A 16,372-nucleotide genomic window follows, 5' to 3' on the forward strand; every position below is an offset into this window, starting at 1 on the left:
TGGTGTTTCGGGTGCGCATAGACCGCACTATTGGAGCCTTATAGAGGATTGCTAAAATATACTTGCAGCCCTGTGTCAAATTTGCGTTGCCTAGGGTATCTGTGCCCAGGCTTGCATCGCCTCTCCTCCCCACCCTCTTTACCATTAGGAATGCCCCTGGGCAGTTTTTTTTTTATTCATTACTTGTCTGAAAACTACACAGGTGCCTAAACGATCCAACACATGCGCAGTGTTCTTACCGGTGATGAATAGGAGAATACTTGCCTGGAGCATTCCTAATGATAAAGAGGGCAGGGATGAGGGACGGAAGGCTGGTGCAAGTCTTATGCACAGACACTCTAGGCCACACCAATTTGACACAGGGCTTCAAGTTTAAAAGTTGTTTTTAGGACAATAACTGCATCACCTGCTGAGCTGACTCCAGGATAGATCTTGGATTGAAAGCAGCTATAAGAAGGTACAAGCGGTTTGTGGGGGGCACATTGTGGGTACAGAGTCGCTTTAAGTACGTTGTAAAAGAAGTTTGGTAGTCAACCATCCATGATTATTTCCTTAAGACATCACAGCAGTAGAAAGACAAGCTAATGTGGTCAGGTGTTATGGACAAGACGTCATCATGAACAAGGAGCGAAGAGCCTGGGGATAGAAGACACCAGCCAACACCAACCATGACCCAGGCCTGTCAGTCACTATGACGTGGCACAGCGCACATTTCATGGATCATGGGAGCAATGGTCAATCCAACTACAGGGGTGATGTCAACCTCAATGCCAGGAGGAGCCTGGAAAGTAAAGTTCTGCAATAGCTTTGTGAAGAAAATAAACAGCTCGGCTTTTGCCAGGATCTCTCCTGCGCACCGTCTTTTACCTAGAATTTAGAAAAAAAGGGAAAACGATTATTTGTGGCCTCGTGTGTATGTGAGTGAAGCGGTCATGGTCCACCATGGTAAAGTTACCCCCACCATTAAAAAGGGGCAGAAGAGTTCAACATCTCTATATTATCTTCCAAAAATTCAACTGGAGGTTATTATATCTTCCGGTTGTATTCAGGATACATTGATCTGCATGAGAGCTGTATACTTTATGTGGCAAGATCTTTCAAGAACTTTCCAGTGGATACAAATCTGCCCTGGCCATGTGATAGATAGGAAGGTGTAGGGTGCGGGGAGGGGTTGTGTACCAACTACTGACTGGGGAAACAGTTTGTTACATCCTCACCCAGCAATATTCATTCCACACAACATAGAGCAAGTGGAGGACGAGCAATGTCAATAATACCTGCTGAAAAGGGCAGAAAGGCTTCGTTTTTCACAAAGTGTCCTTGAGAATTGAGAAAATGTTCTGGATAAAATTCATCCGGTTTTTCAAAGTATTTTTTATCCGTCAGTACAGAAGCCAATATTGGAAGAACATGGGTGCCCTGGAAATATTAGGCAGATAAATAAATAATATATACATATATAGGGTAGAAGAATATAAATATTCCAAACCAATGGTCTCCCTTAAAGTATACTTGTTATTAAAAGAAAAATAATATTGAGACCCCCACTGATCTTTATAAGCCTGGCTGAGCACTTCTCTCCTTGGCCCCCTGCATTCTCTGATGGAGCTCATCTCATGCAGAGTGCAGAGATTGCATGGATGCAGGGAGTGAAGCACACAGATGTAAGCTTCTTCCAGCTATATCTAAGGATCTGTGTGGGGGAGACCCGAACACTCAGGCTCCAACCAATCAAAACTTTGGACATATATTTGCAACAGCAAAGGTTTTTATTTTTATACTATGGCAGGGACATCTAATATTTTAGCTTCAGAATAGACATTACACTTGGGGAAGCTGTCTGTGTTGGCACAGTGTATCATAACTGTCAATCACCTAGCATGTCGAAACCAGAGCTTGTTTAGCCCTGCAGTTCCTGGCACAGCCATTGGTGGCAGGAGGGGGGGATCCATTACAGCTGGTACTCCATGTACAAAAAAAATAAAAAATAAAATTAATAATAATAATAATAATAATAATAATAATAATAATAATAATAAATATTTATCTAAATCTATCTTTATTAAAGAAATTATATACTTTATTATACTCGGAATACACCTTTTATAATAATTGTATCTTACTTTTGGAATGAAGTAGCCTCGGAACATCACATCCTCAGTTGCAGCATTCGGAACGAGGGCGGTTGTAATATTCCTAAACCTCTGAATCTCATGTATGACAGCGTCCGTGTAGGGCATGTGTTTGCGCTGTTCCATCTGAGGCTGGCGCAGTCCTATTACTTCGTCTATTTCCCTTTGAACTTTTTCTAAAAAGAAGTGATACACGGGATACTTACTTATAGAAAGTTTAATGATTAATTAAACCAGTACATAAACAGTACAAAAATTCTTGGGGGGGGGGGGGGGGGAGAGCTTCTTTTAGGATACATGTGACATTATTTCCTAGAATGGACACTATAGAGCAGTGATGGCAACCCTGTGGCCTCTAGGTCTATTCTCATGTCTCTTTGGCTTAAGTCTCTTGGGTAAACTTCAATCATCTGTCCGTTAGGTGGCGGCATCACACAATGATGTTACTTCCTGCAGAGGGAGCTGAGAAAAGAAAGACTGCAACCTCTGAGAGATAAGTTGTGTACATGGGGAAGAAGGGCTATATACAGTATATCAGGTATGTGGAGGCACTATATACTGTATGCAGGGTAACAGTTCCATCATGGGTATTATCACCATCCAATCTCTCCCTGTTCATCTTAAAGAGAGAGGGGGGGGGGGTAGTTTTTAAAATAGCTGGTGTCAGAAAGTTATACAGATCTGTAAATTACTTCTATTTAAAAATCTTAAGTATTCCCCTACTTATCAGTAATGTTGAGCTGATCTGTTAAAATGTTCAAGTCTGGCAACTAAAGTGTTTGATTAAGTTCCGGACTTTGTACAAATTCTTCTCTGCTGCACCTGCACCCACACATTTGTGCTCCCCTTTACAAACCCCAGTGCCAGTGTCTCCGGGGGTTGGTAGCGCCACTCCTAGCCACAAAATGAAAACACCAGACGCCCATTTGCTGTTGCAATCCAGCACCACAGGCCACAGCAGAGCCATTTACCATGATATATAATTAATGACAGCACATGCATAACGAATCTTCCACTGCAAATGTAGGGAAAAGGGTCATTGAAGATAATATGTGGCCCTCAAATCTTTGGTCTGCCCAGATAGTGGTTGACCATGACTGCTGCAGATAGATCACACTAGTATGAGAATGCTAAAACTATGACAAAAGCATGCCCACATGAGAAAGCCGTTGGCCATTATATTTGGAAGCTAAATTGTCTGTCCTTTGACCACCACATCTGGGCAGGGATTTGTCTACATGCATAAACTGCAGTGTTATATGCTGAAGGTTCCTTACTTTGGATCTCTGGGTATTTCATCATCAGCAGGATGGCCCATCTCAGAGTTGTAGAAGTCGTCTCCATCCCAGCAACAAACAAATTGGACACGAGGTGGGTTAAATTGTCATTGTGAAAAAACTGTTCTGATTCAGGATTATTCTGGAATATTAATGAAGACCTTAGTGATTGAGGGATACCTTCAACATTACACAAGAAGAGAACTTCTGTATGCCGCTGCATGGACTAGCAGGCATAGACGTATAGCAACACAGAAATCTATATCATGTCTACTAAGGGTTGATTATGTCACATCTCATATGGGAATTCCAGATTACCTCCAGCTGCTTTGTCAGGAAGGCATCAATAAGGCTCCCCTGGTGATTGACATCCAGCCGATTCTTATGCTTCATGAACATTTTGTGTAAGAAGTCTTGAAACGCTAAATTGTTCTTGATCACTGTCTTGTGACCTCCAGGCAACCAGCGAATTAAGTTTGGATAGGTGTTGTACAACTTAGGAGGTAAAACATGTAAAGGGTTAATCAAAAAATCTCAAACCAGAATACCACTTCTTAGTGTAATGTTTTGTAACAACTAAAAGAGTTAAAATCACTTGTGCCAGGATCAGCGTGAAATAAACCTTGGGACCATGTCTAGTGCTGGGGCCACAGAATATTGTTTTCACTTTGTATGCCTGTCATGGCAACTCAGTCTCATTCTTTTCCAAATAATATAGAACTTACCATGATCATTGGGCTACCCAAGAGCTTGAAGTCTTCATTGACAGCACTCATGATTTTTTGGATTATAGGATCGCCATAATCAAATCGGTGGCCAAATAATATAGAAGCGATAACATTGGCGACAGCACTGTTAATTATGGTAGTGTTCTCAAATGGCTTTCCTGGAAGAAGAATAGATTACCGGGGTAGAATATTGTCCATTATATTCAGACAATATGTTCTCTTCTAATAAAATATGACCCTAAGTGGGAAGGTCATTGGTCAATGGTTGCAGACCTCCTCTCCAAATTCCAGCAGGTATAACAGGCGCAGCTACTCCCAACAAATGAAGTATAAAACTACTTTATTAAAATAATAAAAACATGTATAAAAGGCTCAGCATTACGCGTTTCTAGACCGGACTGGTCTCTTCATCCAGATAGGTCTGGGGTCTCTAAACAGTGAGGTCTGGTCTAGAGTCTGTACTAAGGGGGATTCTTGGTCTTCTATTGTTTTTGGGTGTGCTTTACTGAGTGCATCATTCAGCACTTGAGTGCTGTAATGTTGAGGTTTGTACTACATAAGTAAAAAACTGTTTTTTCAGGTGGCACGTCAAGGGTGGTGCTCGTAGTAAGAAAAAAATCCTCATAACACTTCATAAGTCCATTCTTGGCACTCACCATATCATGCTTCGAAAATATTTTATTGTAGAAAAGTCATCAGAATACATATGATGGGACGTTTCAGCATCAAGCCTTCCTCAACTGTCTACAACTGATGCCGAAACGTCCCGTCATATTAGGATATTAGGGAGGTAAATAAGTGGCTCAAAAACTGGTGTAGGATAGAGGGGTTTGGGTTCATGGAGAACTGGGCCGAATTCTCGGTCGGTTACAGGCTCTACGGTAGGGACGGGCTGCATCTCAATGGGGAGGGTGCAGCCGTGCTGGGGGAGAAGATGGCTAAGAGGTTGGAGGAGTGTTTAAACTAGGGACCGGGGGGGGCAACTACAATATAGTAAGTGAAGACAGAGTAGATGGAGAGCTGGGCCTAAATTATGGAACTGGGGGTGGAGCTGCGGGAGGGGTTAGAACAGTTACTAGTGACAAGAGCAAAAGGGAAAATGGAAAAACATATTAAATGTATGTATACTAATGCTCGAAGCCTCACTAATAAAGCTGAGGAATTAGAACTCATAATGGTTGAAGAGAAATATGATATAGTGGGGATAAGCAGGACATGGCTGGATGAGAGTTATGACTGGGCTGTTAATATCCAGGGTTATAGTCTATTCAGAAATGACCGTAAAAATAAGAAAGGGGGAGGGGTCTGTCTATATGTTAAATCATGCCTTAAGCCCATTTTGCGGGAGGATATAAGTAATAATAGTGTGGAGTCTCTTTGGGTAAAAATAAGGGGAGGGACGAATAATAATAAAATTCTTATAGGAGTGAGTTATAAACCTCCAAGTATAGTGGAAGAGTCAGAAAATCTTCTTATAAGACAAATAGATGTGGCAGCGAAGCAGGGGGAAGTCATTATTATGGGGGACTTTAACTATCCAAATATAAACTGGAACGCAGAAACCAGCAGCTCCAGGAAGGGAAGCGTGTTTTTGGAAATAGTAAAGGATAATTACCTTTCCCAACTAGTACAGGAACCAACAAGAGGGGGGGGTACTCCTGGACCTAATATTAACCAATAGGCCAGACAGAATATCAAAAATAGAGGTGGGGGGTCACCTAGGTAATAGTGACCATAATATAGTAAGTTTTCAATTATCCTTCAATAAAATAATTAGCAGAGGGGCTACAAAAACATTAAATTTCAGGCTAATTTCCAAAAACTAAGAGAGGACCTTGGGAACATAGACTGGGACAATGCCTTCAGAAATAAAAGTACACAAGAGAAATGGGACATATTTAAGAGCATCCTGGGTTAATTCATGTGAACGATACATACCATATGGGAATAAATGTAGTAGAAATATGAGAAATCCAATGTGGTTAACTTCAGCTGTAAGGGGTGCAATAAATGATAAGAAAGAAGCATTCAGACTACTAAAACAAGAAGGTAGTGGGGAAGCATTGAGCAACTATAGACAGAAGAATAGAATGTGTAAAAAGCAAATAAAAGAAGCAAATATAGCAACAGAAAGAAGGATAGCCACAGAAAGTAAAACAAATCCCAAAATGTTTTTCACCTATATAAACAACAAAAGACTTAAAACGAAAATGTTGGTCCCCTCAAAAATAATCTGGGTGTAATGGTGGAGGGGGAAGAGGAAAAGGCCAATCTACTAAATACATTCTTCTCTACTGTATTCACAGAGGGGAATCCCATAACAGATGACATGACTAGGGATAATATAAATCCTCCCATAAATCTCACCTGCCTAACACAACAAGAAGTGGGGAGACGCCTTAAAAACATTAAAATCCATAAGTCACCGGGCCCAGAAGGTATCCATCCTAGAGTTTTGCAAGAATAAATACTGTGTTAGACAGACCGTTATTCCTAATATTTAAAGATTCTATTACGACAGGGATTGTTCCACAGGACTGGCGCATAGCTAATGTGGTACCAATATTCAAGAAGGGGTCAAAGAGTGATCCTGGAAACTACAGGCCTGTAAGTCTACATCTATAGTAGGTAAAGTATTTGAGGGGTTTGTAAGAGATGCTATACTAGAGTATCTTAATGAAAATAATGTTATGACGCAGCACCAGCATGGATTTATGAGGGATCGATCCTGTCAGACTAATCTGATCGGCTTCTATGAAGAGGTCAGTTATACACTGGACCTGGGGGAGGCTGTGGATGTTGTGTATCTGGACTTTTCAAAGGCATTTGATACTATGCCGCATAAAAGGTTGGTCTACAAAATGAGGATGCTGGGACTCGGGGAAAACGTATGCAAATGGGTAAGTAACTGGTTGTGTGATAGAAAATAGAGGGAGGTCATTGATGGAACATATTCAGATTGGGTTTAAGTTACTAGTGGGGTACCACAGGGGCCAGTGTTGGCTCCACTTCTTTTTAATATTTTTATTAATGATCTTGTTTAGGGGCTACAGAGCAGAATCTCCATTTTTGCAGATGATACTAAACTGGGTAAAGTAATCAGTACAGAGGAGGATAATATCATATTACAGAGGGATTTGGAGAAGCTAGAGGCTTGAGTGGTGAAATGGCAAATGAAGTTTAATGTGGATAAATGTAAGGTTATGCACTTGGGCCATAGAAATAATAAGTACAGTTATGTGCTAAATAATAAAACACTGGGTAAAACTACTTCCGAAAAGGACCTGGGGGTATTGGTGGACAGTAAACTCAAGTTTAGTGATCAGTGCCAGGCAGCAGCTGCCAAGGCTAATAAAATAATGGGATGCATCAAAAGAGGTATAGATGCATAAAGGACACAGCTGAACTGGAGCGGGTGCAGAGGAGGGCAACAAAGGTCATTAAGGGAATGGGTGGGTTACAGTACCAAGACAGGTTATCAAGCTTGGGGTTATTTACGCTAGAAAAAAGACATCTTAGGGGCGATCTGATCACAATGTACAAATATATGAATGGACAGTACAAATATCTTTGTAGTGATCTTTTTACTCCTAGGTCTGTAACCATGACAAGGGGGGACATGACATCAGCATCGACGCGGGTTCTTTACTGTACGAGCGGTAAGACTGTGGAACTCTCTGCCACATGATGTTGTCATGGCCGATTCATTAAATAAGTTCAAAGGAGGCCTGGATGCTTTTCTTGAACAATATAACATTACAAGTTATGGGCATTAGATTTCCGGTGATACGTTGATCCAGGGATTATTCTGGTTGCCATTGGAGTCGGGGGGGGAGTTTTCTCCTTGTAGTGGGGTGGTTTCCCTAGGTTGAATCTGATGGACTCTTGTCTTCTTTCAACCTTATTTACTATGTTACTATATGTATTCTGATGACTTTTCTACAATAAAATATTTTTGAAGCATGATATGGTGAGCGCCGAGAATGGACTTTTGAAATGTACTACATAAGTGGGATGGACATGAAAAAAAGTTCTTGTTCTTTTGGGGGAAAAAAATAAAATAAAAAAATTGTAAACTTGGCTAAAATAAGGGAGCGTGAAGCTTACTGCATGTAAGCTAGTAAAATATAGTCTTAATAGGTTGTATTTTAATGTCTTTATTGGGTGTACTGTATAGGCCAGAGAAATCTCCTTGCATCAAACCTCACATACAGCAGGCATAGGCCCCCATACAAAAAATAAAAATTATATAATCATCATTCTTCTTATATTATTATTATTATTATTATTATTAATAATTAGAGTAAAGCAGCCGGAAATTCGTTTCAGGAACTTCGTGAATTTTTGGTCAAACACGTTAAGATTCTCGAATCAAATTTTAACTAATTTCATTAAAACAGCCAAAACTATTGTAGCTACAATACTGAGACTATTACAGAAGGGCAAATTTGTAAAGCATGCTGTTATGGTTTCAAAAATTGAAAAATTACAATAAAAAAATGGTTTCGGTTAATCCCTTTCTCCTGCCCAGTGATGCTCCAGACAGCATATGCAGCCGCCATTTTTTTTTTTTTTTTTGGCGAATTTCCTTAACATATTGGCAGGAATTTCATTAATCATTTATATTAATAATAATAATATTATTTTTAACACCTAAAAATAACTCAATGCACATAGTACTTCTTACCTCCATATGATTTAAATATCTGTACTAGGCAGTCACTTTCTTCATTTAACCGATCTTCTAAAGATTTCTTTCCCATTCCGAAGTCTCTCAATGTTGAAAGTGTAAATCGTCGCATTACTTTCCAGTTTTCACCACTAGAAAAGACAACGCCTTTAAAAAAAAAAAAAAAAAAAAGAGAAAAAAGTACTGAAAGGTTAAGGGCAGTTACAAAGAGCATCTCTTCCACTGAAGGACTTATCTAGTGATGAGCGAGCATGCTCGTCCTACCTTGGTACTCGTTCGAGTATTAGAGTACTTAAAGTTACTCGTTACTCGGATGAGCATCTCTCGATACTCGAGAAAATCTCATCATCCGTTTCCTGTAAGTTTGGGCGCGATTTCTCAGCCAATAAACATGCAGGACACTCTTTGGTACATCCTGCGATCACGTGGGACCCATACATGTCGACAGCAGCAATTGGTTGGCCAAATCAGATGACCCTGCCATATAAAAAGCGCGGCTGACAAGGCTAGGGTCACATGTATGCTGGAGATATCAGGGACAGAGCTGCTGCTGGCCAAGGAGAGCTTTAGGGAGGGAATTAGCGTTCCAGTAGGCAGGGAATACTAGCAATACAAACAAACAGCCCTTGTAAGGGCTTCAAATTGTTTTTAAATTGTATAACTACAGACTGCTGGCTGGGACTTGCAGTGCAGCTACCACATTTTCAGCAGCACACTGTGGTGATCGGCTGCTGGCAGAAAGGGGACATTACGTGTTGCATACACACCCCTAAGAAGTGCTCAGTACTCTTTTATGATTTTGTGGCTGGTGGTGCTGCTGTAGTACATTGTACTGCTGTGATTTGTAGTACACCTGCATAGAACTTCACTGCTCATTGTAAGGGGGTGTCACAGAGTATATTTCCAGATTTCTGTCTTTCTTACGCAAGCCATATTTAAGTTCACTACTGCTTGCACAGTGTAAAGGGGCTGTCACAGAGTGTATAGGTGCAGCCACCAACAGATTGTATACCACAACCTCCCAAAAACTAGTGGGACCTGACCACCAGTAAATTTTCTTGTTTCTGTATTTCTTACTGTGGGCATACCCAAGCTCACTGCTAATTGCCCTGTGCAAGTGCTGCTATACACCATATAACAGCACTTACACACAGACTCTATACGACTACCTCCAAAAGTAGTCTGAGTAATATATTTTCCTGGCTTGCTGTGATCTGTAGTGCAGCTGTCTCAGTCTTGACTGTGCAGTGTCCATAAAATGGTGAAGCCCAGGGGTAAGGGTCGAGGACGAGGGCGTGAGGTTCCAAGCGATGCAGTGGGCAGAGGCCGTGATTCTGGGCAGGGTGACACAGCAGCACCTGTTAAGGAGGGAGCAGTGGCACACCGCAGACATTCAATCTCAGCTTCTTCTTGCAACTTACGGGGTCTCAGGGTACACCACTATTGAAACCGCAGCAGCATGAACAGGTGCTGACGTGGATAGCGGATAATGTGTCCAGTAACTTATCTTCCACCCAGTCTTCCACGCAGTCCACCCACGCTACCCAAGGGAGTGGAACCCTTTCTCCAGAAGCTCAGCCTCCTTCCCCACAGCCTGGCCCCTCCAGGGAAAGAAGGGATTAAGATCCACCACCATGCTCCCAGGAACTTTTTTCTGGACCCTTCCCTGATTCTGAGCACATTTACTACAAATTTATTACAAATTTATTGCAAAATTGTAACAAAGACTGCACAGTGTTTTGCTCATTCTGGAAAGATGAAGCTCAGTGATACACAACTCTGTAAATTTTCCAAAGGTTACGGCAATATCTTTCTCCTTAAAGAGTGGATTATTGGTTTTGTCTTCCCATTCCCTGCCTGCAGATCCTTGCACTGCAAGAAGATACAAACTCCTCTGGCTGTGAAGGGGCAGAACATGGCATGCATGAGACAATTGCCAGATCCTCAAGGAATTAAAACCAGGATGCCTGAGCCACATCAGTTCTGCAGTTATATTGAGTATTGTGCTGAGACAGCCACCCCAACTGCTACAGTCAAATTCAAAGTCAAAACAGTGGTGGGGGGATAAGTGGGAAGTCACATGATGCAGGGAATGTTACCCCAACTGCTAAAGTCAAATTCAAAGTCAAATTCAATTTAGCATCCTTGTTTGCATGAGAGTGTGAGGCTAAATCTAGCCATAATCCGGCTATTTTAATTGGATGATTGTATTGTCCATCTTGGTCTGGGTCAGTGGTGTCAGGCTAAGTTGTTGGGTGGTTCATATGCTACCTGTGTTTGAATGGTTCCGTGTTCTCACCACCATGCTGTGTCAGCCTAAATTTTGGGGTGGTTCATATGCTACCTCTGTTTTAATGGTTCTCTTTGTCCTCACCGCTATGCTGTGTCAGGCAAAGTTTTTGGGTGGTTCATGATAAGCTACCTCTGTTTTAAGGGTTCCCTGTGTTCTCAATGCCATGCTGTGTCAGGCTGAGTTTTTGGGTGGTCCCTATGCCTAGCTCTATTTTAACCAGGCTGTTGCCCAGAATTTGGCATAATGGTGCGATTAGGCAGCCTCAGAGGCATGCATACATGCTGCCCCTGCTGTTTCCTGTCCATTTCCGTTGTGTTACCATCATTTTCTGAGGTTGACAGGTTTTCACACGACCTTCACTCGTCTTGAGTAACAAACACCCGAGCATTTTAGTACTCGCTCATCACTAGACTTATCCTGACCTTACATGGACAACTCTCAAAAATGACCAGGCACTGTATATTACTTCGATCACAAGTTGTGGCGCTGTAGAAAAACTAAAGTGTCACTGTCATCATAGAAGACTATTGAGATGTCAAAATTTTTAATTGGTCCAGGTCTGAGTGTTCACACCCGTACTGATTGCCAGAACGCGCAGGGAGAGGACCATGCTGAAGTGCGTCCGCTCCCTACTCTGTGTCAGCCTAATCAGTCAGGCTCTATAGACTTACATTATGAGCCCAACTGATCACGTGACAGAGAGCCAGGAGAGGATTGCTCTTAGTGTGGTCTCTTCCCCGCTGATCGGTACACCTCTGGACAATTAGACACTTTTTACATATCTCTTTAAAATCTCAAAAGATTTCTAAGCTATTCACCACCACAATGAATATGTACTTCCATGGTGCGATTTCCCAGGTCATGGGTCTCCAAACTCTGGTCCTCCAGCTGAAGCAATAATACATTTCCCATCATGCTTGGACAGCTAAATCCAAAGCTTTAGCTGTCCGGGCCTGATGGGAATTGTGGTTTTGCAACAGCTGAGGGCCGCAGTTTTGAGACCCATGACCTAGGTGGTACAGTGTACATGAGCATCTTAAATAGTCACAGAGTTAAATGTCGGCCTTTTTTACCGTGTCCTTTAAATATGTCGTTGAAAATCGGTATGTCAGCTCTGTCAACAAAGTCTTCAGCGTGGTTGATGTACGCGTCCTTCATCGCATCATATCCATACAATACCATTGTCTTTTGCATCCCCAGCTGGATGCTGAACACTGGGCCATACTTTTTACTTAACTGTAAAGTAAAAGGATCATATAATGCAATAAAACAGTCATTTATAGTTATAACACATTATTATAATGTACACCCAAACCTTCAAGCAGGGGTCATGTGCCATCTTCTTAGTGTCCATGGTGGTGCTAACAAGCCACTCCACCTTGGCTAGAGTAGTTTGATACAGGGCTACGGTACCCTTACTCCTGGGTACTCCACCATAACAACACACTAAGGAGGATATTTACTAAACGTCCGCCCGAGGCGTACGCCAGGGAGAAGGTGCAGATTCGCCCCTTCTCCCTGGCGTATGCCCCGCTCGCCTGATGGACGGGCTGGGTGAGCGACAAGGCGGGGAGAAGACCTCCTTTCACGCCTCATTTATAATGATTTATGCCTGAGTAGATTGATATATATCTTTATGGGAAAAGATTCAGTATAACTTGTAACTTAATGATTGAAATCTCTGATGTTTCCATGCTAAAAAGAGTCCAATCCATTGAGTGACACCGCCCACTGGACTCCTTAAAAAAGAATGAGCAGGGATTTCAATCAAGGGGTCACAAGTTATACTGAACATGCAAAAGAAGAGCCTGTGGAGCCACCAAAACCACCATATTAAGTGGCCCTATAAGTCAATGTAATGACAAGGGATAAACTAAGACTTATAGGGCCACTTAATATGGTGGTTTTGGTGGTTTTCTAACAGGAGCCATCCCTTGGCTGGGTCCTTCCTGGAGGGATATCTGGCTAGTCCTGTGTTTTGAGACTCTTCGATGAGGCTCCACGGGCTCTTCTTTTGCATGTTCATGTTTCCCAGGGGGCAATGCACCTAGGACTTCAGTGCATTGAGCGCTTTCACTAGTAGCTGGCAGTGTTGTCGTTTGGCTGGTCTCCCCGAGTTCAGCAATCTGTTTCTCTTACAAGTTATACTGAATCCTTTCCCACAATGCGCTCAGTTGTTCCTGCTCTATAACATGATGGTGATAGATTAGAAAGCATTGTCCTGGTGACAGGTTCCCTTTAAGTGCTAGGATTTGTTACCCCCTATTGATTGGAGTCAACCTGTTCCACATACATGTTCAGGCTGGGTTCACACTATGTATATTTGAGGCTGTATTTGGTCCTCATGTCAGGTCCTCATAGCAACCAAAACCAGGAGTGGATTGAAAACACAGAAAGGATCTGTTCACACAATGTTGAAATTGAGTGGATGGCCGCCATATAACAGTAAATAACGGCCATTATTTCAATACCACAGCCGTTGTTTTAAAATAACAGCAAATATTTGCCATTAAATGATGGCCATCCACTCAATTACAACATTATGTGAACAGAGCCTTTCTGTGTTTTCAATCCACTCCTGGTTTTGGTTGCTATACAGCCTCACAAATACAGCCTCAAATATACATAGTGTGAACCCAGCCTTAGAGTGTAGACAATCTCTTCCTGATACGCCACAAATGTAATTTCGCTGTTTAGCCTCATTCAGTATGATCAGGTCCGTTCCCTTACCTGGGTGAATGTTTTGGAAGGGTCCTTCATGTCAAATATATGAAGATTCCCAATGATTGGCAAACACTTGGGTCCGGGAGGGAAATTCTTGTACTTATTTTCCTTCTGATTATAAAATACTTTGGTAAAAAAAAAGGATAATAATGACGAGGAGAACAATAGTGATGAAGGCAGGGCCCAGCATGATGTTGGTCGAATCTACATAAAGAAAAGGAGAGTTCTTCAATAACTGAGTGTGTGAACATATCCTTATGGTACATCTGAGATCCGATGCATGTATGACATGACAAAATCTTAAAGCGACTCTGTACCCACAATCTGCCTCAAACCACTTGTACCTTCGGATAGCTGCTTTTAATCCACCATCTGTCCTTGAGTCCGTTTGGCAGGTGATGCAGTTATTGTCATAAAAAACTACTTTTAAACTTGCAGCCCTGTGCCAAATTGGCGTGGCCTTGAGTTTGTGTGCCCTAGGATTGTACCGCCCCTCCGTCCTTCCTCATCACTAGGAACGCCCCCAAGCAGGATTTTTTTTTTCTATTCACCAACGCACCATTAGGCTATGTTCACACAGGATAAAAGTACGGCCGTTGTTGCCATCGGCAACAACGACCATACTTTGTACGGTGTGGAACACTGCCTAGTCTTCTATGGGATCCCGGCCGAGCGTGTACACCTCGTATACTCTCCCTCAGGGATCCCATGCGGCGCCATGACATGGCAGTTTTCTGCGGCTGCAGAAAGCCCTGTCAGTTCACACAATGAAGCCGGCGGCTCCGGCCGCATCAGAACACTGCTGGCGGAAAGATCATCCGGCCGGTACTGCAGACGGCCGGGTCACGGAACGGCCGGTCTCTTACGTAGTGTAAACATAGCCTTATTGTGGCCTTATAATTGTTTAGCAAGGGCTCCACAGACATCGCTAGGGATGTCTGTGCAGGTCTTGCCCAAACAGTTTACATTACCTCTCCATGTTCCTGATGTTCTCCTACACTCTGCTTCGTCCCCTATCCCATGCACTGCAGCTTGAGATTACAGCACAGAGCCCCAGGCACACAGGATGCAGGGACCATTATGGCACAGAGCCCCGGGCACACATAATGCAGGGACCGCTCCTCCGCGATTGTGTTGTGCGGGGGTGGGGGGATAGTCTTCCCATACTTATCAGCTTCTGTATGTCCTGCAGGAAATGTTGCCTTCTTTCCAGTCTGACACAGTGCTCTCTGCTGCTACCTCTGTCCAAGACAGGAACCTCCCAGAGCATTAGCAAATTACCATAGAAAACTTAGAAAGCAGGAAAGCTCTGGACAGTTACTGGCATGGACAGAGGTGGCAGCAGAGAGCACTGTGTCAGACTGGAAAGTAAGCAACATTTCCTGCAGGACACACAGCAGCTGATAAGTACGTGAAGACTACTGTACTGTCATAGCTACATCAGTACAGTAACACGAATATGTATCTATTTTGGAGCTCACTGCATCATAATGAATGATGATGCTGGGATTTCCGAAGTTCAGTCCATAAGTGTTCGTGCACTGAATGTGTGAACGCGGCCTTATAATTTACTATGTCAAAAGTTTTGTGGTTTCTTTTTTTCCCCCTTCTTTCTTATAGAAGCGATCTATTGCCATCGCTCTGTGGAATAGGAGCCGCAGCAGCGGACTGCCACTATCCTCTATGGGCTGCCCAGACGATCAATCGATCACCCAGACAGACCACCCGCAGCCCCCTCTGTACTCACTCGCTAACTGCCGACGCTCCTCTCAGTCGCCCTATGGAACAGGGGCTTAAGTACTATCACCGTGCACTTACTGTATAAAATCTATTATACCAAAACCAATATCACTAATAATAACATTATACAAGGGACAAATAATACCGCCACATCCTAACCATATAATAACACTGCCTAATGATGTCGGAGGCTCCATTAGGTGCCTCTGTCACAGGTTCGGTCCAAAATACTTGACAAAATGGTTATCTGGCACGTTATCTGTTCAAATAACAACAGGACAGATATCATATGTACTCAATTAATGTCAAGGGGTCCGTATGGTACCATTTTACAGTGCGTATGATAGAGTGGACAAAAAAAAAAAGTCTGTGTTCACAAATGGAGCTTTTGCAGCAATTCACAGCAAAATATCATTAAAAATGCATCATTAACGCAAACCATATGTCATGTGTGAACACAGCCTAAACATTACATATATACATACAAAGGAGGAGATTGATCAAACATGGTGTACAGTGAAACCGTCTCAGTTGCCCCTAGCAACCAATCAGATTCCACCTTTCATTCCTCACAGACTCTTTGAAAGGTGTAATCTGATTGGTTGCTAGGGGCAACTGGGCCAGTTTAACTTTACACCATGTTTGATAAATCTCCCCCATACAGTATATACACATTATAAAGATATATATTTATTACACATGTGGGGGCAGCAGCAAGAAGTGTGTGTGTGTGTGGTGAGGGCACATTAGAATTGGCAGCCTCCAGTATGTGTCCTGCTTTCAGCCCC

The 16,372-nt window shown here is 42.5% G+C and overlaps 1 pseudogene; it reads right to left on the minus strand.

Annotated features, from left to right (window-relative positions):
* Nucleotides 1–221: 221 nt before the first annotated feature.
* Nucleotides 222–16,140, minus strand: LOC138795073 (cytochrome P450 2K6-like; annotated as a pseudogene).
* Between the last annotated feature and the right edge of the window lie 232 nt (nt 16,141–16,372).

The sequence above is a fragment of the Dendropsophus ebraccatus genome, chromosome 6, assembly GCF_027789765.1.
Source record: "Dendropsophus ebraccatus isolate aDenEbr1 chromosome 6, aDenEbr1.pat, whole genome shotgun sequence".
NCBI classification, from domain to species: Eukaryota; Metazoa; Chordata; class Amphibia; order Anura; family Hylidae; genus Dendropsophus; species Dendropsophus ebraccatus.